Consider the following 25,204-nt stretch of genomic DNA (forward strand, 5'->3'; position numbering starts at 1 on the left):
CTCTTCTAGCAGAAAACAAAGCACGTATTTCAGAAGTTCATTAGTTACCTAAATGAACATGTGAACAGTATCATTCCTGAACAGTGTGCGTATATATGCTCAAGAACCAACTTCTCCCACTGCAAAACCCTAGCCTGACACTCAATATTGTGCGCAGTGAGCCTGGCTTCCATGCAATTTATGGGCATATGCATTCCAGCAGATCGCAAGTAAATTATGAACTCTCTGTGCCACCAAGGCACTGTCAAACTCTGATTGATTTGGACAGTTTGTAGTTAATTAAGTTCATTTCCAATTCTGTCTCTTCATCCAATTTCAAAGCGTTCTATATTGAAAGCCTATTTTCAATTAGTGAGAAGGATGAAACAAAAAGAATTAATTACAAAAGTGACAATCCCCATTTAAGTCTTCATACTAGAGCAATTATGTACCTTAAAAGTGAAGAAATTGAAGAGTTTGGACTTGTCTAACATATGATGTCCTTGATATGTAATATATTTATATATATATATATATATAGTTGATGTAGGCGTGCTGGCATAGGAAAAAGTATGGTGATTCAAGTCATTTGTAGTTATTGGAAGTTAAATAAGAGAAGAAATTTTACTTAAGCATTCTACTCAGTATTTAATTAGCAAAGGTATAGACTATCTATGTCTAGCAAATGAGGTTGATTATAAACTACAGTCTGCAAACAAATCCCTTTAGATCCACCCTATCAGTTTGCAAGGTCCTGTCACCTACAAAACGAAAATAAAATCTACAAAGAGACTGTTTCCTTTTCCAATTATTTCAGCCCCACTCCCACACTAAAATAACACTGAAAGCTATCATTAAGGAGACTCCATTTTCACTGACACTAAGAAAAATCACAAACCATAAGAATGACAAACTTGGGGAGAAAAGATACAACAATATTTTATTTTCTAAAATAGCATAAACATGTGATATAGTCTTAAAAAGGTAAAGAAAGAAGAGAATTGTGCAAAAGTAAAAGGCAGGGTACTATGCATGGACTTCATTTCCTGTACAGATTCTCGGATACAGAGTGGAAGCCTGAGCCAAACGATGTGTAAGGAAAGCAGGCCAGCCTGGAAAGGTAAGAGACGTCCAGCACTCGACGTCCTGACTTTAGCAACTGCACAAACGGTTGAGTGTAACACATGCGACCTAGGTGACCCTTATGGAACAGGAAATGTAGATGTCTGAATTGCCCTGAGAAGATGGTCAAGCAATGAACAGCTACCAAGAAATGACTTAAGAAACTAGCCAAAGATTATCTCCTCTCATGGAGACAAAGCTATGGCACTTCACAAGATACTAGGACTGTCTGGGTAAATTATGAACTTAAAAGCAAATATTCTTAAGAATTAGACCAAGAGAATTCTCCCTGGACAGAAGTGAGCATACAGGACAGTGTTCAATAATCACCCTCAACGGTAAATTAGAGGATCATCACTATCCTGCAATTTGAGCTTTCCTCCATCATCAGCTTTGTTTCCTAATAATTTTTAAAGGGAAGGCGTTTCTAGACCTTGCTACAAAGCCAGCATAACTGTGGCCCTGAACTTTAATGGAAAAAGCAAGCAAGCAAAGCTCACTTACTAATATCAAGATAAAAACCCCAAATGAAGCATTACTCAAGTTAATCCAGGAGCTTTTAGAACGAATTAGAAACAGAACTCAGCCTTAGACTGCTGAGACAGTGAAATATTGAAAACTGTTTCTATGAAGTCTTTGGAGTATTGCTTATCTGCACAAATGATGGCATGTTACCAAATGTAACAAGTACTCATAAAAATACTTCATACAGTAAAATAGTAAAATCAGTATTCTACATACAATCATATAAGCACACATCCCAATGTGGAAACATTCTCATTAATAATCAAAAATGTCCCAACACATATAAATACATATATTATATTTTTATAAATATAATTATTTATACATATTATCTATAAGTATATATTATATATATGATGCTTGGGAAAATTCTGGCAACAGCCATCAGGATAAATATGAATTAGCTCAAATAAAAATGCATATAGCACTTACATTCACTAAATGTGGTCACAGTGCAAAATTCACAAAGGCTTAATAATCATGTTATTATAAATATAGTAATGAATACTAAAAACTCAGTGTTTTATATACATACTCTTCTCACCTTTTTCAGTTCCCTGAGGGAGAGAATGAGGGACTAGAAATGTAAAACTAAGACAAGTTCACTGAAAGGCAAATGATTGGAGAGTTGAGATAAACATTTTTGTTTAACAAAGGGTTCTAGATGTAATTGGAATCAGGCGAAAGGAAACACTTACAGAAGAAATGATGTCATGGCCAGGGCAGGGATGGTTCAAGTACAGGGAGCAGGGTAGGCTGTGAGCTCTCAGGGCATGCTCACAGGGTATGACTCATGACTGTGAGATTACACAGTACCTGGGGAAAAGGTACAAGCAAGTCACTTAAACCCAAAGGCAATAGAAACCATTTAAGAGAAATGAGAGGGAAGTATCTCATCTTCTGGGTAAATTATGAACAGGGCACAGAATGCTCCAAAAAGTTGGATGCCATGGCAATACCAGTTAATCCATTTTCCACCCTACTGGTGCAAATGAGGCTGATAAGACTGTGCCACCCAACTTGGTAGCCAATACAAATGAACTCCTGCCTTTGTGATTATACATGGTGTGGTATTTCCAAGTATCTACTCTAACTTGTTTTCATATGGCTAATGACTACAGTTGTATCTATAGCCAGTTTCTGGTTCATACCTGTAATCCTAGCTACACAGGAGGCTGGGAGCTAAGGATTGCAGTTTGAAGACAGCCTGAGCAAGAAAATCTGTGAGACTCTTATTTTCAGTTAACCACCAGCAAACCACAAGTGGGGTTCTGACTCAAGAGTGGTAGAGCATTAGCCTTCAGCAAAAGAGTTCAGGAATAGCCCTGAGTCCAAACCCAATGACGGACAAAAACAAAATTCACAGTTACTATGCACAACGTGACACTTTGAAATGTGCATTATGAAATAGCTAAATGGAACGAATTAGCATATGCATTACCTTGCATGGTAAATTATAGCGAGAACATTTAAAACCTATTCAACACCTCCAAGATATCTTAGAATTGTCATCACCTTGTTATAGGCCAGAACTCTTTAACATTCTGCTCCTTACTACAATTCTGGACCCTCGGATCAGCTTCTTACATGGTTCCCTTCTCTAGCTCTCAGTCTATCCCCTCCGTGTTTCCATGAACTACACACAGTGTTGGTTTTTGAGCCTCACTTCAAAGCCTAAGTTTGTTTCAGAACTTCCTATGTATCAGACTTTACCTATAAAAATGAATAATAGCATTTCTTACATTATTTTATTGTATTAAATATTCATCACACTGAGTACAAAGCCACGATTTATATGCACTCCATAAATAAGACTTTTAAGAAATACATCTATAAGTTTTGGGGAAAATATATTGGTATGTCATTTATAGGTTTTTGTCTTTATAAAAAATATTCTTTAGCCAGCTTATTTTATGAGCATATTATACAATAAAGAACATTTTAATATGGAAGTTACATAGCACTAAATAAGGCAGTTTATAATGTTAGAAGATCCCTATACTTACAAAAATAACTGCCAATTAATCATCTCAGTAAATATTTTAATTCTCAGTAAAACTTCACACACAATGAAGTATAGGTTGTACTTAATTTTATAGTCAGTGACTATCCAAAAGAAAATGAAAGATTGGATTTGAGTTGGATTTCGGAAGGAACTATGTACCAACTCGCACAGCTGAGAAATTATTTCAAAGAAGAGTCAAGACATCTCACCTACCACCAGAAATAATCGATCTCACTCCCTTCTGCATTTCCTTTAACAGGAACAATCAGCTTCGGATAATCTTTGAACATACAGCCATGACTAGAACACACCCTGTGATTTCTTTTCAGAAAAAATATCCCAGTGTTAGCCTGGTAGTCATTCACAATGCCTGTAAAACCCACAGGAGGAAAACGCTATCCAGCGCCATCTGGAAGTGAGCTAGGTAGCACTTTCCTTCATCTAGCATGAAAGTCTATCTCTGTCATTGGCTTCATGTTCCCCAGTGATAATGGCTGCTACAGGTCCTGGCTCAGTCCTTGTCACCAGGACAATTGCTCATTGTGGGAATGTGGTAGCTGAGAACATCTCCATTTTGGGATACTATCCCAGATTGGAACTATGGGAAAGTCAGTGTGAGATCTTTCCCTGGCTATCTTCACAACTTGTCAATATCAGGATACTTCCATCCAAAGTAAGAATCCTTCAGTATATATTCAAACACTCACAGAATATGAAAAAACATATTCCTTTTAGGGAATGCTGAATGAACCATCTGAGTACATCCTCTATCCTAAAAATTAAGGAATTATGTTTAAATATTCTCTTTTTACACAAATTACTTCATTCACTTTCTTTTAGAAAAAGAAGGAATTTCAAGTTATTTGACTATTGTTATTAATAAATGGATTTGAAAGAATTGTCCCAAACCAAATATTCCTTCTTTAGAAAGGAGTGATAAATGTATTATTTTAAATAGTCTAAATGGACAAATTTTATTTCATATTTGAATTTTTTAGACTTTGGTTATATATGTCCCACATCAATCTAATATTTTTAATATTCAAGATGAAATGAAAATAGATAACCAATCATTATATAATGATGAAATAGGTTTTAATGTTTTTTTTAGTATGCCCTATTTCAGAAATTGTACTTATCTTTAAAATGACATAAAAATCGGTTCTCAGAAAAAGTAATGAATCAAGTATTCCAATAAAAACATCTGGCAAATCACTACTTATGAAATTATGTTTAATAGTGCCTTAAACTAATGAAATAAAAGAGTTCTGTTGAGTTGTAATCATTTTTCCATCTCTATAAATTCTGTTTGTATAAGTAATGAACCAATACTGCATGCTAGTGTGGAGTAACCTCCATATACATTATTCTCTGGCTGATCATTCTTTTGGGGCGGATTATTTTTAAGTCTATCAGTTACTGTAAATGATTGTGCTTAAATATATGGTTCTAAATTAGTGAACATAAATTACAGCGCCATGATTTGTCATCATGTTGGCTGATATAGGATTGCATTTTAATGTATTATAATTGAGAAATGATTTCAACACTACATGTTCAGCCACTCTGATAAGTCATCCTCTTTTCCTCTAAATTTAGCCTCTTTCTGGGATAATAGCTTTGAAAATCCAGAAGCTGACTAAAATCATCGACTATCCAGATAATTCATTGTCAATTAAAAAAAAAAGTCACAGGATAAATAGCAATGGCCAGCACTGATTCTGAATGCCTGTGATCACAGCTACATCTGAGATAGAGAGCAGCCTGGGGAAAAGGTAACAAAACCCCAGGACACACACACACACACACACACACACACACACACACACACAATCGTCAAGTGGTGATACACCTGTTAATTCCAACTATGAGGGAGGCAAAGGTAGGAGGAACACCATTCAAGTCCAGACTTGGGCAAGAAATATGAGACCCTATCCAAAATATAACCTAAAGAAAAAAAGGGCTGAGGATTTGGCTCAGATGGTTGGGTGTCTGTCTCACTTACTCTAGGTCCTGAATTCAAACAAAAACCACAAAGAAAAATACAAAAAAATGCTCAGAATTTAGTGGACACAAGATACTTTTTTTTGCTAGTCCTGGGCTTTAGCTTAGGGCCTGAGCACTGTCCTTGGACTTTCTCAAGGTTAGAGCTCTACCATTTGAGCCTCAGCACCACTTCCAGCTTTTTTCTATGCATGTGGTACCAAGGAATCGAACCTGGGTCCTTGTGCATGCTAGGCAAGCACTCTACCACTAGGCCAAACTCCCAGGCCCGCAAGATACTTTTTAATCTAGTATAATGTATATATTTTTATTTGTTCATTTGAAATAGGCAAGGGAAGGGAGGAAACAAAATGAAGGGAGGGGGAGGGAAATGGGGACAAAAACATGAGAAGGGGTAGCAATGTGTGTGAAGTAATGCACCTCTGTCTGGCGAATATAATGTAACCTCTCTATTAATTACAATAAAAATATATGGGAAAAAAGAAAACTAGGCAATGTGAAATATCACCACAGCTAGATACAACCACTCTAAATGACAAACACCTTCCTTGTAACATCAGTCATAAATGCCCCAAGAAGAAGTTACTGTTAACCTGAACATGCTCTACTCACCTGCAAGTCATACAGAGTTTTCATCCTTTAAAAGTCACTATGGTAAAATGTGTCACTGGGCTAGAGAGAGGAGTTGTAGATTCAGAAGAAATTATGTGGTATGTGTACAGGAAAGGATGAGAAATGAGTAAAAAAGGACAGCTCTTCAACTTGGTTCAATAGAGAATATGGGTATTAGAACGCTCCATGCAAGAAAGTTACATGCCAGGGAGATGAGACTGGACCATTGGCATTATCTCTGTGACAGGGAAATACTATTTCTCAGTCCTGTTCTCCAAAGCATCCACAAACATCTCCCAGAGTTTTCAGATAAAAATTTATCCTCAATAGGGTCAGCCAGATGGAAGAGTGAGATTCTGAGTAAAGTGCTTTCATATACTCAAAAAGAAATATAGAATCCATAACTTGTTCACTCTTTACCTTTAAACATCAGAATATTTGTTTCATTTACAAAAAATTCTTTTCATTCAACTTACTGAGCACAGCAAATATAGCAAAACCCTACGTGTGGTGTGTGTGTGTGTGTGTGTGTGTGTGTGTGTGTGTTGTGTGCACACGCACATGCCAAGTATACAATTGCCACATTCAACAAATAGTTTAATTTTAGCTAATACATCATAGGCAAAAATAATAATAAACACAAACTGATACGTGTTATAACTGAAAGTGTATAGGTAGGGGAAAAGAAGAAAAGGAAAAGAAAGAAGGAAAGCCAGAAGTGAGAAAAGAGGGAGAGAAGGAAGGAAGGAAGGAAGGAAGGAAGGAAGGAAGGAAGGAAGGAAGGAAGGAAGGAAGGAAGGAAGGCAGGCAGGCAGGCAGGCAGGCAGGGAGGGAGGGAGGGAGGGAGGGAGAGAGAGGGGAGGGAGAGGGGAGGGAAGGGGGGAAAAAGGGAGGCAGGGAGAGAAGGAGGGAGGGAGGAGGGAGGGAGGGAAGGAGGGAGGGAAGGAGGGAGGGAGGGATGTAGAGAGGGAGGGAGGAATTCTCTCCAAATTCTATGTATCAGGAAGGAAAAAGTGGGAGATTGGTATGGCACAGTGAAACAGTTCAGTTATGGATGACAAAAGGCCAAGAAATGGAGAAAGTCCACCAGTAAGGATGCGGACGACCCAGTGGCAAATACTGCTCTTTGTATGTGAAGCTCGGGTAGGGCGTTGACCTTGTAGAGACCAGCTACCCGTGGAAGGTCACATAGAGCACCCGGGTTCTGGGTTCTGAGATAGTGAGCAAAAGCTGTGAAACAATATTCCAGCCAGTGACCAATACTGCAAAGGAAAACAAAATTAAAAACAAAAACATTAGTGGGTAAAAGGATGTCTAGAACCAGGGGATAGGGAGGGAGAGTGGGGGAGAGGTCAAGCAGCTATGCATTCAAACGTGACCTGGGCAGAGACTGGAATGAAATGAGCCACCAGCCCTGGGGTTAGCGGGACTGGGAGCATAATCTCAGCCTAAGAAAAGAATGGTGCATGCAGAAATCGCCATGGTGACATGAGCAAGTGTGCAGGGACCAGCAGAGTCCTAGTGTGGCTGGGGGCAGCCAGGCTGCCATCACAGAGAGGTGACAGAGGGCTCTAGGGACATCACTCCAGGTGGGAAATGAGGAGGGTGTTTTCAACAAGAGTAGCATGTTATGACACGTGCTTGAACGGGCTCGCTCTGACTGCAGTAAGGAAACTAGACCGCAGGCGGGCAGGGGAGTTCTGAATGTGGCCGCCGCTGTGGGAGTTTTGCTGGGATCATGATTATTGGGGATCTCCCTACTCAAGGGTGCTAGCAGCTCATCTTCATGTAAACTTACTCCTGGGTCTTCTTTTTTTCCTATAGAAATGTTCAAGGCAAACATTTGGGTCATAGAAAACTACCCAATCCAATGAAATGTTTTCATTTTACAGATATACTTACATGAGCTGTACTTTAACTTCTACTTTAATATCTTCCCTTCCGATCTGCATATTCTGTTTTCTTTCACCATTCTATCTTATTTCTTTCTCTACTTTTCTCTTCCTCAAAATAGCCAGCATGAAAAAGGCTTCTGTATGTACATCTATACCCTTTATTTATGTGGGCAGTTCATGTATAAAATAAACCAAGCTCATCCTTCATAAAATAATCAAACATAGGCAATGGGCTACTCACCAGACAGAAGTTAAGAGAAACTAGGTTCAAGCCAGTCCAGAGAAAAAGTGAACTAAACCCCATGTCAATCAAGAAGCCAGTCAAGGAGCTAGCTGCCTGCTGTGATTGCAGGCATTCAGAAGGCATCAGTAAGAGAATCACAATATGAATTTGCCTGGGTTTGGGCAAAAGCAAAGAAAACTCTGGAAAATAATTAGAGCAAAAAATGGGCTGGTAGAATGGTTCATGTTATAGAGAACTTAATAGCAATCAGAAGGCCATGTGTTCAAGCCCCATCTTGCTTGAAGACAAGATGGAGGAAGGAGGGAGGGAGGGAGGGAAACAGAAATACAAGGAGGTAATCTGTAAAATATTGCTTTGCCACCATATTATTGAAAATCAGTATTGTGATTGTGTGATACCTAAGATTTTAACACAATAATTCTTGCCTGAAAATGTCTTCACGTTTTGACCACAAACAAAACTATTAGTGACATTAATAATGCCATCTTTGGGGTTGCTTTGCGATGGTCTTTTAGCCTAAGTGCTGTCTAGGTCATAAGCTCCTCATCCTTCTTTAAAACTCTCCTTCTAGCTCCTTTTGGGGAGAAAACTGATGTATTTGAATGTACATTTCTTATTGAAAATGTAGCCCAAGAATGGCTTTTAGTTAGCTGACCATCAGAACCGAATTTGCATTCCAAGTGTTAAGTGCTTATCTGAAGTCCTGTGCATGCACAGCCAGCTAGTTTAATAACACATGCTCCATTGAGACAGTACCCCAGGGCCCCCTGCAGCTCCCTTACACAGCAGGACCAAGGGGAAGGAAATACACAATGATAACAGTGTTATCTGGCCACTGATATAACTTCCTCCATTCGGAAACCATGAAAATAGATTGAGGCATCTTAAGATGCTAATCGATTCTGTGGTTCCTATTCCCAATACTCGGTATTTGAGGGAAAACTTTTAAGGTTTCCATGCATTGAACATTTTCCCAGCTGTTTTCTATTTTTGTTAGTCCTGGGGATTGAACTCTGGGCCTGGGTGCTATCCCTGAGTTCTTCAGCTGAAGGCTACCGCCGAGTCACAGTGCCATTTCTGATTTTCTGGTAGTTAATTGGAGATAAGAGTCTCATGGTCTTTAGTGCCTGGCTGGCTGTGAACCACGATCCTTAGATCTCAGCCTTCTGAATAGCTAGGATGACAGATATAAGCCACCCTGCCCATCTTCCCAGCTGTTTTCTAACTCAATTAGCTGGACAAAGGAAAAGCAAAATATACTGGCAGGAATAAATATTTTCTTACAATTTTCCTGGAGGTTAAGAGTTGAGTGGAATAGAAGGAGTGAATCCATTTGGTGAGGTGTTGAGTTAGGAAAGATATCAATTATTATTTTCAAAAAAGATGATCCAGTTGGGTAAGTCCTTTCCACAAACACTGTCTTCCTTTGAAATATTTTACAAACACAATCTGTAGGTTCTACATTTTCTGTGGCTCTCAGGGGAAATTTAAAGTGCAAACTGTGAAGTTCTAAATTAATAGTATATTTGTGAATAAAAGTATGAATATATACTGATATATGTACATGCACTTCTAATTTTTTCAAAGAACTGCTACAACAAATAATTTTGTTTCATTTTTTTTCTCGAGAACCATGACTCATGTTCTATAGAAAAGGTCATCATGAAGTGTTTGGAAAAACATCTATCTGTAGGACATTTTTCATGCCATTATCTTATTACTGAAAGTTCATTACTTTCTATCTACCTCCTCTGAAAGAAAATTCAATGTGCAAAAGCACAATGTCAGTCAGCCTCCTTCTGAGCTCTTTTATGGCAACTTTACTTTTTGCTTCAAGTACATGATTAAGTGAGTGCCCTCTGTCCTTAGTATATATAATACACTAAAAGCCTTGAATTCAATCCTTTAATCATCAAGGTTTAAAGGAAAGAACCCATTCTGAGTTCTCTAGATAGGTTATCCACTATACCTTAAGAAAAAAATATAGAGACGTTTCTATTTTAGAAGCCAAATCTCAAAAAGAATTATGTATAGAATATCTAGCTGAGAGAAACTCTTACCCAGTAGGACCTGAATAAATTAATTCTCTAATCATAAAAATCTTTAGTTCCTCTTCATATTTGACTTATATACTTAACCACAAACAAAGAATCAATTTATAGCTGGACTGAGTATCCTCGTTAATCCTCTCAAGGATTAAAGCTAAAAATCAAAAGTTATCTAATCCATTTATATCTCAAAATCACCAGGCCCCATAACCCATGATTTTTCTACATCAAACAATGCTTAACAGAATTTGACATCAACATCTAAAAGTTCACCATGTCATATTGACCAGAAAGAAAAGTATGTTAGAACTTTTATAATGCCATGCATATATCAGAATTTTAAAGTTGGTTTTCTAACATTATTAATCTTAGGAAAAACTATCATATTTACCTGTCCTGTTTAAGAATTTATTTTCTTCCAATGTCTAAAAAGATATTGTGGTCTCTTTTCTATGACTAGCTGTAGTAAAAGAATAATTTTATTATATATATTTTTGTTGTAAAGGTGATGTACAGAGGGGTTTTAGTTGCATAAGTAAGGAAATGAGAAGAAGTCTTGTGGAACGTTGATACCACCCCTCATTTTGTCCTGTTGTCTCCCCCTTCTGATTCCCCCCCTCAAGTTGCAAAGTTAATTTCCAACACAGTGTCATATATGACTGTTATATTGGTTCACTCTTTGTCCTTTGTCTCACCATTTATGTCATTCCCTTTCCCATCCCCATACCACATAAACTTATACAATACAAATGCTGCCAAAATCAGAAACAGTGACAACAGGAGAGAATAATTTTTAAGACAGTGTTTTAGAGATTCTAGCCGAGATTTACAATAGAACAAAATCTAGATACATAGGCCATAGAGGATGACGCTAAATGAAAGGACCTCCAGGATATAGAAACAAAAGCCATATAATGAGTGGCTGTTGTCCTTAATGTACTGTGTTATCTCTCATCTCTTTTGCTGTCCCTTGGCTATCTCATATGGTTACAGTATTTCACCTGGTATATTATATATGTGCATATTTGAAGTTGGATAGGGAAGGAAGGAAACCAAGATGAGGGGCGGGGGTGAGGGGAGGGAAATGGGGATCAAAACATGAGAAAGGTTATCAATGGATGTGAAGTAATGCACCTTCTATCTGGAGAATATAATGTAACCCTTCTATTAATTACAATAAAAATATATGAAGAAAAAGAAATATCCTTAATGTGATTTGTGTTTGGAACACATGCATGCATGCACATATGCTTGTACATGCTTACGCTTACATGCTTACTTACACACACACACACACACACACACACACACACACACGCATGCACGCACCAGTCCTAATAGGAAAAAAACCACGTTGTTTCTTACCCTCTAAAATTATATCCAGCAAGTTCACATGCCTATTCCAGTGACATATGGTTTAACAATTAGTAACTGGCACCTAGAGTTAAAGATTTCAAAATACCAGATTCCAACCAAACTGTCTTCCAATAATTGGCAGGAATTTCTTCAAGAGTTTCCTAACATTCCAGTATAGATAATTCTCTATCAGACAAAAATAATACCACATACTTAAGTCTCTCAACACACATGATGAGTTGAAAAAATAGTATTCATGGTCCAATTTTATATCACAGTATTTGAAAACAAAAAGAAATGTATTTCTATTTATTTTATTCTAATAGAATCAGTCCAGTTGTTTTCCTTATAAACATCATACAAACTAAGGGTAAAGTCCTTATTTCTGTGGGTTTATATGTAGTACATATTTGACATACACTAAAAACAAAACTCAAAAGTTAAAGGAAAACACTTGAGTTTCTTGGCTATTAAGACATTTTTAGTCTCTAGAAAGAAAATTGTTTCCTGAGGGCATTTCCATGGAAACCTGCAAAGCATCTGCCCCAGGTGTAGCAGAAATTGCACTGGCAGTTTTTAATTGAGTCTGTAGAGAGAGTTTCCAAGGTGAACATATTTTAAACAGTACTTAATGCCAGTGGGTACATCCAGAAATGAATTAGTGATATTTTTTTCCAAGTTAAGTCATTACCTATGGTTAACAACAGACTCATCTCAATGAATTCTTTTCAAGTTTTTACTTACTTAAGGGAGCTTTGTTAATTTCTGTTTTCTTAGAAATGTCTGAGTGGTGTTGCCATCAAGTTATAAATTCCCTGGAGATGTCTTTTAATATTTCCATGGCCAGATTCTTCTTCCTTCATCATGACAATCAGAATGTTTTTCCAATTTTCATTTCTTTTTCCTTCAATCTGACACAAAATATGTTGTACTAAAGAGATATGTATTCACATTTAAGCCTACTAATCTGAATTCTTGTTCTTCTGTTTATTAGATAAATGCCTTGTGGGAGGGGGGGGAAGCTAACCAACTTTCCTGAGACAAGGTTGCTCAAAGCTTATCCCTTGGCTTTCTGTCAGTGACTTCTCACTGGTTATAAAACATAATTTCAGCTACTCTCTATTCTATCCCTTACTTGATAGGCTCAGAACTATATCACATTTAAGATAGTCCTTCTTCCCATTGTTTGAAACAATTCTGTATAATTCTGCTCACACAATTTTCCTTGCCTGCAGTGTGAGCTTGATCTTGTTTGTAGTTCATCTTTCCCAAATTTTGGGGGTTTCCTACCATGAAAACTGTCAATCTACATAAACCTCCTGTGTCTGGCTGATTTCACAGAACCTTATTGGTTTCATTCTTTCATTCTTGATTCCAGTCTTCATCTAGAGCCACTGTATTTGTTGTGAATTAGAAAATTTATGTTAGCATTACTTCAACAGGTCTTCTGTGGCTCTCTAGGGCCCAAGGAAAGTATGAGGAGTCGAATGAGAGGTTGCATAGCAGCAATCTCTCCAAAGAATACATGCGTAATGCGTTCTTTAAGATGTTGCTCATTGAATGTGGCAAATGTGACCTCTGCCTGTGTCCTGTGTCTTCTTCTTCCTGCTCTCCTATGATGACTATGGCCAGGTGAATCACTTTAAAGAATAAAATATGAACAGAGGTTACTTATGTGGCTTTCAGGTAGAAATGGTACTTGGGTGGTGTTCTAATTTTTTGTTCTTCCTCTGCTTTTTTAATCAAGAAAGGATGCTATGTTCAGTGTGACAGGTCTATACAAAGGACAGAGACACAAAAAGCTGCTTGAAATAAACAACTTTGCATGAGAAAGGAATTAGCTTTGGCCTTTAAGGAATGGAGATTTAAATCATGGGCAATGTCTATTTTTGTGTCATAACTGGTATGTGACTGGATCTCAAGAGATGGCATCCACATCTATTTTTTCCACGACTCCCTTGCTTCTCTGGGTAACAGGTTGATTGCCTTTCTTAGCATGTATTTCCTGCAGACCCATTGAATAAAGGTTTGTTAATAGTTGTAGGACAACTATTTGTTAATAGTTCTACAACTGTTAGCTGGCCAAGTTGGAAAAAATGGTAAGTGAAAACGTATGGCCTCTATTATAATCGAAACTTTGTTCTAACTTCAGTTAGATTACATTGGAAGAAAAATCCACAAATCAAAACAGATATACATTAGTGTAACAACTATTTTGTTTAACACAAAATACAAGTAAAAATTTAGTATTTAGATATGGCCTAGAACTCTGTTTAGGTGAAATTTATTAAGCAGAGGAAAGGAAAGGAAATGAAAAATTCATGGCAAGGGACAGCTGTCCACAGAGAACAAACATAAAGTAGGACTGTCCAGAACAACTAAAAAGACAAAGAAATGCAGTATATTGGTACTTAAATGATGTGCTAGAATTCTCAACTTTCCCTGTGGCATTTCTCTATGCACAGAACACTCAGAATTATCTCAGTGATACCCTGGATTTTATAATGTCCTGGATTCCAAAAAAGAAAATTTTTAAAGGAAAACTCAAAACTATGAAGAAGGAACATAAAATGCAAAGCCCATTTATACATCAATTTATAGAATGCCTTCACCTGAAAGGAGGAGGAAAACAATATTATTCTACAGGAAAAAAAGAAAGTCTTTGAGCAGTGAGCCTTGACATTTATAGCTGCAGTAAGGTAGGTTTTTCCCATATGATATTGGACTCACTTCAAGGTAAAGAAATTGGAAAGAGTGCAATCTTAAATCACAGCTGCCAGAAAGAAAAAGAAATTTCCAAAATATACAAAACTGCATTGTTTTAAAATCCCCCTTAAATATATTTTGCAAAGAGCCTACCTCATGGATGAGTTCAGAGACAGACAAGTGTAGCATTTTATTGCCACGAGACATAGAATTCTATTAATTAACTTTGCACATGACCTTGAACAACACCTGCAAACAACTCTGTGACTTTTCTGACAGCAGTCAAGATGGCTTGTAAATTTTTATAGACTTTTTTTTTCTATTTTAGCCTTGCTTTTACTCTTTCTACTTCAAAAGTTTAGATTTGTCCTCAGGTAATAGATAAATGGTCTTCTTTGTGATTTATTTATCTTTCTTGGGAAAGAATGTAAAAAATGTTAAGAGATATTTTCTCAACCCCTCTGCTCTACCTTATAGCCATCCTTTGTTATTTTTCTCATCTTTTTGTTTTTCTTGCTTTTGTTTGTGTTTTTTATTTTCTTGATGGTGCTAAAGTTTAAACTCAGACCTTGCATGTGTAAGTGGATGGTAAAAGACCACCCCAGATTTAAGTAGGTGACAGGACACTGTCAGTATTAATATCCTGCACCCTATGAATGAACACACACACACACACACACACACACACACACACACACACACATTATTCTATTGTATAGCTTCAAAAAGTGTTTGTATGTTTTGAGATAATTTTTTTCTAAGGCTGTAGTTCTTAATAGGGTGAAATATAAATACACTTCAACTCAATTTAACTCAGATGTCAGTTAGCCCTTCCTGACCTTAAATGTTGTGCTAGAAATCATTCAAACACACAAATTTAATGCTTGAGAAACTTCACAAGCTTTCTGCTAATGTCTGGTGTTCAAGCATGGCTCAGTTCCTGCATCTGCACTTGATTTTATGTTCTACCACCATGTCACAATTAGTCCAAATCTTAGGCTTTCTGCTTGATTGGACAAGAGGATTCACTGCATCAAGAATTTCATAAATCGGCTTATTGGGTTCAGATCACATCCATTTCTACTGTAAAATCCACTGATTTGCAGACTGATGTTATTACTCTCTCATTTAAAAAGAAAAAAAACATTTTGTGTCCCAGTGGTGTAGAATCTTGTCTATTCTAACTCCCACTGTGTCTTGCTTTATATTTTTAAATCATAAAGGTAACAAAGTGCATTCCATTGTCTTATGTTATGCAAAAGATAAATATTACTTTGTATAGGCCATTAATAGTTGTCTCCAGAATAACAGAAGGTATTTCTAAAACTTGTAAACTTCCAAGCAGCTCCCACCATTTCTCTAAAATAAATTCATCTTTGTGCTAACACCCTAATCACATTTTATAGCTGCTTAGTAGTAGTAGAATTAAAACTTTTTAACTCCCATGAAACTTTATCACATCCCAAAGAATGTGACTCATTAAAATCATGCCGCAAATCATTTTCAAAGCATTAACCCAGAGAAGAACATGACAGGAAATCAATAGTGCATGCAGCTTAGTGCTTTCCTTGTATCGATTTACATGTCATTTGTCCACAATTATTGTTTAAATACAATTCACTCTTTGCTAATAGGATACAATTACCACCATTGCATGCATGCTTTGGACTGTCACATAAATGGTTTAAACCAAAGCTCAAACTTGCTATTGTTTGCACTTGAACTACTAGAGAACACAGAAACAAAGGGACAGGACATCTACTGTACCCGATCCAAGGTCTTCTTCCCATATTAGGTTGGCCTTCCTTCAGCAAGAAGAAGGAAGGTGGTCAACCCGAAGAAAATATGGATAACCAGAAGATGTTTGTGTGGAAAACAGATGCTGGAGAAGTCAATAATCAGAACCCGGAGGTACGGAAACTGGATAATAGAAAATGGAGAGGCAGAAAAGGGGAAGACATGGCGATGGGTGTCACCGGAAGACTATTATGTCTCGTATATGGGCTGGTTAGGAGGGTGTTAGATATAACTTAGTACGCTGAAAGTCCAATGTGACACATGCTCTATTTAAAAGGGAAAGGAATCTTGCAAGATCAGGACTTCCAAATTAGGGGAGGTGGCCCAGAAGGCCACACACTGATTGACAGGTGTCCTTAAGGCCCTAAAGAGATGCAGAGGGGAAGCTGTATCCCCCAATGAGCGGGCGCCTCACCTCCACCATCAGATGCAAGCCTAAGTATTATGGGTTCTTCTTAGATCACTCTGTAGTTCCTATGAACATTTCCTGGGCACATGCCTATGTCCTCATGAAGAGATCCGAATGAGAAACAAAGTGACTATGTTATCCTATAAATACCTTAAAAGAAATGCTCACCAGAATAGAGCTGGAATGGACTTAGAGCAGTGCCATCTGAAAAAAAAAATCAAAATCTGAAATGCAAGCTCCTTTCAGGAAATCCATATCAAAGGCATGTGCAGCCACACGCGCCAGGGCACAGGCCAGCCTGATGGATAGATGGACCCCATTCTTTGTGCTCTGGGCTTTTATCAGTTTGCTACAAAATCCTTCTAATTGACAATCCTGCAAGGGACTCAATGTAGGAAAGAATAACTTGAAATGCACTTAAGTTGCTTTGCTTATTGATGGACAGAAAGCTGGACACAAAGTTGACCTCTTTGTGTTTACTGAGCTCAGATCCATTCCCACAAAACACACATACGCACACACGCACACACATCTCCAATGTATGCTGACTTATAAAAAATACACCTTTCTCATTTAGACAGTGCAAAATCTAAAATGACAGAGTTTAAACCAATTATAGGTGAAGATGGAAGTAGGAAAATGGAGGGTGGGTGAGGTTTGGGAGGGATGAGGGAGAAGGATGAAGAAGCCTGGCACTCATAAACTGACTTGATAAACTGAAATCCTCTGAACAACTACTTTAAAGATAATTAAAAAGAATTAAAGCCAACACAACACCCATAGATTTCGTTTCCTGTATCTTCAAAGATGTCACTTCTTCCCACAAAGAAGAAAGAGGCATATTTAAAAAGAAACATACTTTTAATGCACAGTATGGTAACTTCTGAATCTTTTTCTGAATCCAGCCATAAATAATCCTGGCCAACAAAAAGCAATACGAATGAAATGTCTACTCAAGTGAATATTTGCATGATTTCTAAGACCCTCCCTGATTAGATATATGATTTGATACAAAGAAAATCTATCTGAAAACCAATTTTCTGCAGAGAAAGCTTTAATGGTGAAGAAGAGGTGAACGAATTTACAGGGAAATAAGAAATTTATGACACCCGACCACGGTGGAAAGCCTGTAATGGCAAGCTAACATCCTACTATAGAGAGGTGATTTATTTTCGAAAGCTAGAACTTTAAGAAAAAATAGCACAGGAATTTTCTTTTCTCATGAATGTCATCACCTCTTAAAATTGTAAGGGCATCTATACATACAGAGCCAGCAGGGAAAAGAAGAGGAGTACTAGGGTTTTGAACTTTTGGACTCACATTTGCTAAGTAAGCACTCTAACTAGAGCCACACTTCCAGTCTTTATTTTTTTGTGTGTGGTTACTTCATTTTTTTTGCCTCAGAGTTGTTTATCCTTATGCTCTTTCTGTTTCTTCCTCCCTAGTGGCTTGGATTATAAAACTGCGCTGCTGCCCCTGGCCCGGTCATTTATTTCTAGGTGATACAAAATGATTATTATAAAATCATTACACTGAGATGGCATTTTCTTATTTTTTTGTCCCATTCTTTCAATCCATGCATTTTTCTAAAATGGTGGAGATAAAGGTGACAGCAGTAGTTGATGTCTACTAGTCGTAGGTAAATCTTAGACTAACCCCCACCCCATCCCCAAATTTCCAATTCACTGTTATTTCTTACAACTGTTTGATTCTACAAGGGACAAGTGTCCAGAACAGTTGCCTGAGCTGTCCCTGGCTCAGGTAGAGTGGAGGCAGACTATAGGAGAGTGTTACTTGTCTTGCTAAGGTGTTTGCTCCTCGCTATGTTTGGAGTGCCGTTCTGAAGGACCAGAAAAGAGGTATTTGCGTTTTGTCTCTGGCAGTTTCATCATATTGTCAATTATTACGGTGCAATGTTCCAATAAGAGATCCATCAAGCATTCAAATGGGATAGAGGAATCCTTCAGCCTCTAACAACACCCAGCAGGCTTCATTTCAAGAACTTCGGCAGTGTTAAGTGGCCAGTCCTTCAGTTTTAATTTCTAGATAGATGAGATGCAAATTGCAGGACCTTTTCTCCTCTCAGAGTCCAGGCAAATGGCTGCAATTACATAGTAACATACCCTTAACTGATAGATATATAACATGGTCAGCTTAGGATGGTGATTGGATGAATCACAGAGAAAAGACTAATTATCCTGTAAAAAGTATTGTATTATCTTAATTGTTCATGCCTCTCAATCTTTTCTCTTTAGGAAAGTAAATATCTGCCAAACACAATGGGGAAAAGGCAGGGGGGGGGCGGGCGGAATCCAAAAGGGTAAAACATCTGCATGAATTATACCCTTTCAAATATTTAAATTTGGTAAGGCCAGCAATCCGATGTATCCCTGCTTGCTGGAAATCACATTTCTCCAAACTCAATTGCAGTTCTTTTATAAAAAGTGAAAAGTAATCTATTAAGTGTTACATATATTTCAATGTACCGATGCCACCAGAAGAAAACGTACCGTGTACACCCTACTAGCCTGCCGTGATTTAGTGGTTTCCAAAAAACTAAAGTGCTTTTCTCTATCAAATCTATTCCGTGTGTCCTTTTAGCCCCGTGATTTATTTTTAAACTCAATGGAGATTACATGCAATCCCCCGGTTTTCTTCCTTCCAGCAGCAGCTGTCATTTCTTGTTCAGAACATTTCCCATTCCATCTTCCTGATTAATGCTTTGTCTCTGGATAAATTTAGTTCTACTAAACAATCAGAATCGGATCCTGCCTCCCACAATTCGATCTCCTCTGTGAAAAGTTTATCAGATTCTCCAGTGTCTGGAGTCTTCTCACCACAAGCCCCATCTTAAACTGGACCATGTGAGCCGAAGACAGTGTTTCCTGAGAGAAAAAGCACATAGCTTGACTGAGATTTGAACCCAGTACCTCGTGCCAAGGAGAAAGAAGCTCTGCCTCTTCCACCAGGCCCTGACCCTTTTCTGCTTTACTTAATTTTTGGTGCTTTCCTATGCAATGTCCTGCTCAGCTGTGATTCCAGGCACGAGTCTGACTACCTTTTTGCTTGTGCTGGCGTGCTGTCCTTGAACAGTAATCTCCCCAATTTCTTCCTCCTAACTTGCTAAGATTACCATTGTTTAACAGTAGGTGTGGTCTAAATAGTTTTCTTTTTTGTTCTTTTTACTTGAAAATGGTAAAAAAACAAACAAGTTACAGTTATATAAAGTCAGCCAAAGAGTACATTTGCTTTTGGACAACGCTTCTTGCTCTCTCCAGTTTTTCCCTCCCATTCCCACCCACAAATTGTAGAGTTCATTTTCAAAACAGTGTCCAGTGAACACCACTGCTGCATGTGTTTACCTTTTGTCCCTCCACATCTGTGCCTCCTCTTACATTCCAAAGACATATAGACTAACAAACAAGATAAACAAAAAAAGGGGAAAAAAGAATGCTTCTCATTTCCTGGAAATCACCCAACACATATCAGGTACTGAAAAGCATTACGCTCATTAGAATTATTCCCCCTGTATTGGTTTCTAGCCTTCATGTTAAAGCATCATGTGGTCTAGAACTTAAAAAAAAAGAAAAAAATCAATGCATAGTACATATTTTAACATAAAATATATTGAAAAGAAACCCATATTGTTTGATTTGATAATAAAATAAGTAATAAACAAATAACCATAAGAACACAACAACAACAACAAAAGGCTTTGGAGCCACAGGGATCTGACTGTAAAGTTGGCTCTACCACCTTAAGCAATGTATTTTGCCTTGGCCAATCTCTCTTCTTATTGATAAAATAAGGTGAAAGTAATGTTAACTGATCCAGGCACATTGGATCACTCCTGTAGTCCCAGCCATTTGGGAGGTAAAAATCTCAGACTGAAATCAGTCAGTGTAGAAGAAACATGAGACCTCATCCCAAATATTAAATTGAGTAGGATGATGTCTTTCTGTCATCCTGCCTAGCAGGAAAAGTCTTAAATAGGAGGATCAAAGTTGAGGATCAACCATGGGGGTGGAAATGTGAGACTCACAACAACAACAACAAACACCAAAGCAAGAAGGTCCAGGGATATAGCTCACGTGACAAATTTTCCTACCTGGCAAGCACAAGGCCCAGAAGTCAAACTGCTGTACTGCTAAAAAAATAATAAATCAACAAAGAATATAAATAATCAACCTATATGTGGGTACGAGTAATTTTTAAGCACTAGGAGATACCATGCCCAATATACATGCCAAGTATATATGTCTTCAAGAGCTCTATTAATGTTACTATAATTTATGAACAGTTTCACTGAAACAGTTTGAAAACTATTTTCTGTGGTCAGAATTAGAAGTCAAAAGTTCTTGGAGGTTATATCCAATATTGGCTACCAGATGTTTCTCTGGGTCTCTATTGTGCTGTCTTGCTCATTTCTACATCTTCCAAGCGTGATAACTTTCTGAGATGCAATGGACTGTAACACTCAGTTTCCGAAGCTGGTTTACCAACTCATTGATCTGCAGGATTTCACTTAGGGCTGTTTTCTTCTTGACAGGGAAGTTTGAGGAGATGAGGATTGTCCGAAGCCAGGGGGATTCTGCTGTGAGAAGATTTTGAGGGTATGGAACTCCATGGATGAGTTCTGGGCATGGGCCTCTGTTTTTGGTACCCAGTTATTTTATCTGGAGCTGGATTTGTGTGACCAGTTCTTCAGTCTCATTTACATTTACATTAGCTGGCCATCTTGAACAGTGAAGGTGTGGGCTGAAAACAGGGGACATGTTGAGTTTTATGAGTATGAGCTCTTTATATTTTCCAGCTTGTTTCCACAGACAGAAGCAAACTACTGTGGACATTATTTTCTCTGCAGGTTCTGTTCTTTTAGGGCAGCCCAGAATTCTCTACTCAGTTTCTATCTGTCTTCGATCATTTTGTTAATACCAAAACATCTACCACAATCAGTTCCCATCCTACCTCCATCTTCTGTCCTTTACCTTGATATCCTTCAGAAACCAGGCATCCTTCTCCAAGACCTTTGTTTACTTCTAGCCCTCAATTCATGGTTCATTTTAAACTAACATTTGATGCATATAGAACAGATGCTTGTAATATAATCACCATGACCAGAGCAAGTCTTCCAACTTCTTAAAACTTTACCCTCAGTTGAAATGGGAAATAGACTATATATATTTCAAGACTGACCAAAGGACTAAAGAAAAGCAGTAGGGTTGTTTGTGTATGAAATATTTCTCAGCACCAATAATAGGGAATTTTTTCCAATTGAAGTTAATGTCATTTAAGCCTAAAGAAGCACAACCTACTTTACTCACCTCACCAGACTAAAATCTCCCAGGTTTTATATTCCTTCCTTATTCCTTTAGCCTCACAGTCTTTCATAATGCCCAACACAGAATCTAGGCTCAATAAATATTTACTGGCAGAATGCATTTATTTTGCTACTATCTTACCACCTGGGGAAAAAACAAGCAGATAGCAAGAAAATTTAGAAGCAGTAGAAAACTGGTTTGCAAGATTTTTCAAAAACAAAAACCCCAATTCTGAACACACACACACACACACACACACACACACACACACACACACACACACGCGCCACATAAGGTTAAATGTAAAGGAAGAATAAATCCAACCTGTCACCATTTCATAAATCCATATTCGTTATGTGTCCAACTGGTGGTAATTATTTTGCAAGTTTAGAGGTATTAACTAATGAACAGAAAGAAATGAATTGCTGACTTTGTACAATTTCCAAAACTTGGGGGAATTACTCTGCCTTAGTTCCTTAAGTTAATGAAATCTTGTTCAAAACCATCCACCAAGCTTTCATTCAAATGTCACTTTCCCGATTGCTTTTGTTATGTGCCATTGAGTCATAGAGATTTCACGGCTGACTCATACAATGACAAGGTGATAAATCATAACCACCAAATAACGTCAGAGAAATTACAAATGATAGAAGGCATTTCAGAGGACTGCCTGTAGGGAAGCAGGTATTTATTTTTACTTTGTACCAACTTCTAAATAGTCCACCCTTGACAATGCAGTTGTCAGAAAGGAAAGAATTTATTGCTAGCTCATTGCTATTCAGGCACCTTGGGAAGACTTGTTAAAAGCAGACAATTTAGCACTTTCATTGTTCTAGCAAAGTAGAACAAGTTAGAGTATAAGTTGAAATATAAATTCCAAGAAAGGCAGAAACAAAAAGTTTCAAGATTTTGGTGAGGGAAATCAATTGCTGCCTTTTTTTTAGTTCTTTCATAGATTTTTTTTTAGTAAAATAGATGCAAAAAATGATGTGAAAACAATTTTTCCATGAATAGAGGTATGTTTCATACATGAATCAGCACTTAAGACTCAGTTTACCTTATTATACCATAATAATCAATTAATTTTAAATAAATTCAGAAACAGTATTCAAGTAAGAGAAAGTATCAGTGGAAAATACCAAAATGCTTTGACAAGTATAATAAAGCCAGGTGTATTAAACCAGGCATAGTGGCACATACTTGTAACCCTTGGGAGGTTGCGACAGAAATATTATGTGTTCCAGGACAGCCTCATCCAAGATTTTATCTCAGAACACAACTATACCTAAGCTAAAGTGAACGATAAAGACCGTTCACTAGACTGGTATCTAGTGAGTGCTTATTGTATGCAATCGATATAACTATAAAGTTTATAATGATGGTCTCTTCATCAAGGACTTCCAAATTGTATTTGATTAACACTGATAAAATTACTGTACTATTTAAAGCAAGTGTTGTTCCTCTTTTCATGCCCAATTAGCAACAATTACACAAAATACTATGCCTGATTACTGTGTAGCGGGATAGTATAGATACAGTTGAGCATGCAGAATATGGAGCAACAGGACAATTACAAGAAACACACCAGTATAGACCCTATATCCCACAAAGGCTGTTTCTTCAGAGGATTCCAGAGAGCAGAGCTGTGTGTATTTCAAGGCAACAAACAGCTTAGCTAATCACTGATATTTTATTACCTTTCCCTAAAAATGGCTTCTTCTTTCTGGTCTCTCACATTTTTTTTATGTTTCAAAATGTATGACATACCATTTCATCCACACAGAAATTACATGCAATGCAGAATCCCATCTCAGAGAACAATGAACAGACAAAGGGAAATTGGAACACTTAAGGTACAATTTCTGTCACTTCATCCTCTATCAAACTCACAATCAGTCACAAAGGGAGGGGAAAGAAGGAGAGGTGAGCTATTTACCAACTAAGAATATCTAATTAAAGCCACTTGGAGTTTTCAACAGCAATGCAATGTCATTCTTGACATCTACATACTCCTTTTCTCTTCAAGAATTATGCCAAGAAAGAAAAGCTGAGAAGGCATCTTCTTCAAAATTCTGAAGTGAAACTAGCCTTTAAGTAGGCACTTTTGGTGCACTATGCATTAAAGGGTTTTAATAGCATCCATTTATCATTTTAACAGCAAGCATTTGCTAAAAGGTGTATGATCAGGTGCAAAGAAGAAAGGCCTGTAATGTATCCTGAGGCTTAAGTTTCCAAGACAATGTGAAGGCATGTCAGAAGTGGGCAGGGCATCCATTTCCCAGTGTGTGTGTAAAGCATGTGATTTTCAAATCCCCACTCTGTGGGACACAGAACTTTGGATAAAAAGCCTGCAGTCCATCTTTGTGTGTGACTAAAATTAGGACCTATCACATCAGGTTAGTTCAAGGTTACACTGGAAACTCTGGGACTGTTGGTGGAGACCACGTAGTAAATATATGAATGGCATCGAGAGACTGGTATGAAAATTCACACATACATTATCCTAAAATATGATGACACAGGCCAACTTCAGAAGGCTGCACTAACTTGTTGCATCAAAAGCGTGACAGGATACATTTTTAAAAAATGATCAGAAAGTCTCTTTAAGGAGCATTTAAATCTATGGTCCCATTATAAAAAAGAACAAAGAAACAATCCTGCTGATAAATTTCAACCAAACTTTTTAAACTCAGCCCTCCTTCTTAACTCCAAGGCATCCAGTACACCTTTAAGTCATAACATGACAGTTATGGAAATCATAAATCATCTCTATATTGCATACATACATATCTTGTCACAATATACTACATTTACATCCTAGCTTGCCTTTCTAGATTTTATTGTCTACTCTGGTTAACAGAGTTGATCCGTGGCCTTTCTGCATACAAAAATAGGCAGGAAATCACCAGGGACTTTGACATATGAGGTTGACAGTGGCTCCAAGAATGTAAGAAATTGGTAAACAGACTATAGGAATTAGAGACAGCAAATCAAACAACAAAACTTGCTGAACACTAGGGGCTGTAAGAATAGGAAAAGTGAGAGATGCCAAGAAGGAGGAGAGCCCAACCTGATTAAAGTAGTGTGTGTGTGTATCCTAAAAATTAGGGAAAGTGAGAAAAGAAGTAGGTTGGGAGAGATAGGTGAGAATGGGTAACTGATCAAGAGACACTGTATCCAT

The sequence above is a fragment of the Megascapheus bottae genome, chromosome 29, assembly GCF_031878675.1.
Source record: "Megascapheus bottae isolate mThoBot1 chromosome 29, mThoBot2.hap1, whole genome shotgun sequence".
In the NCBI taxonomy this organism is placed as follows: Eukaryota; Metazoa; Chordata; class Mammalia; order Rodentia; family Geomyidae; genus Megascapheus; species Megascapheus bottae.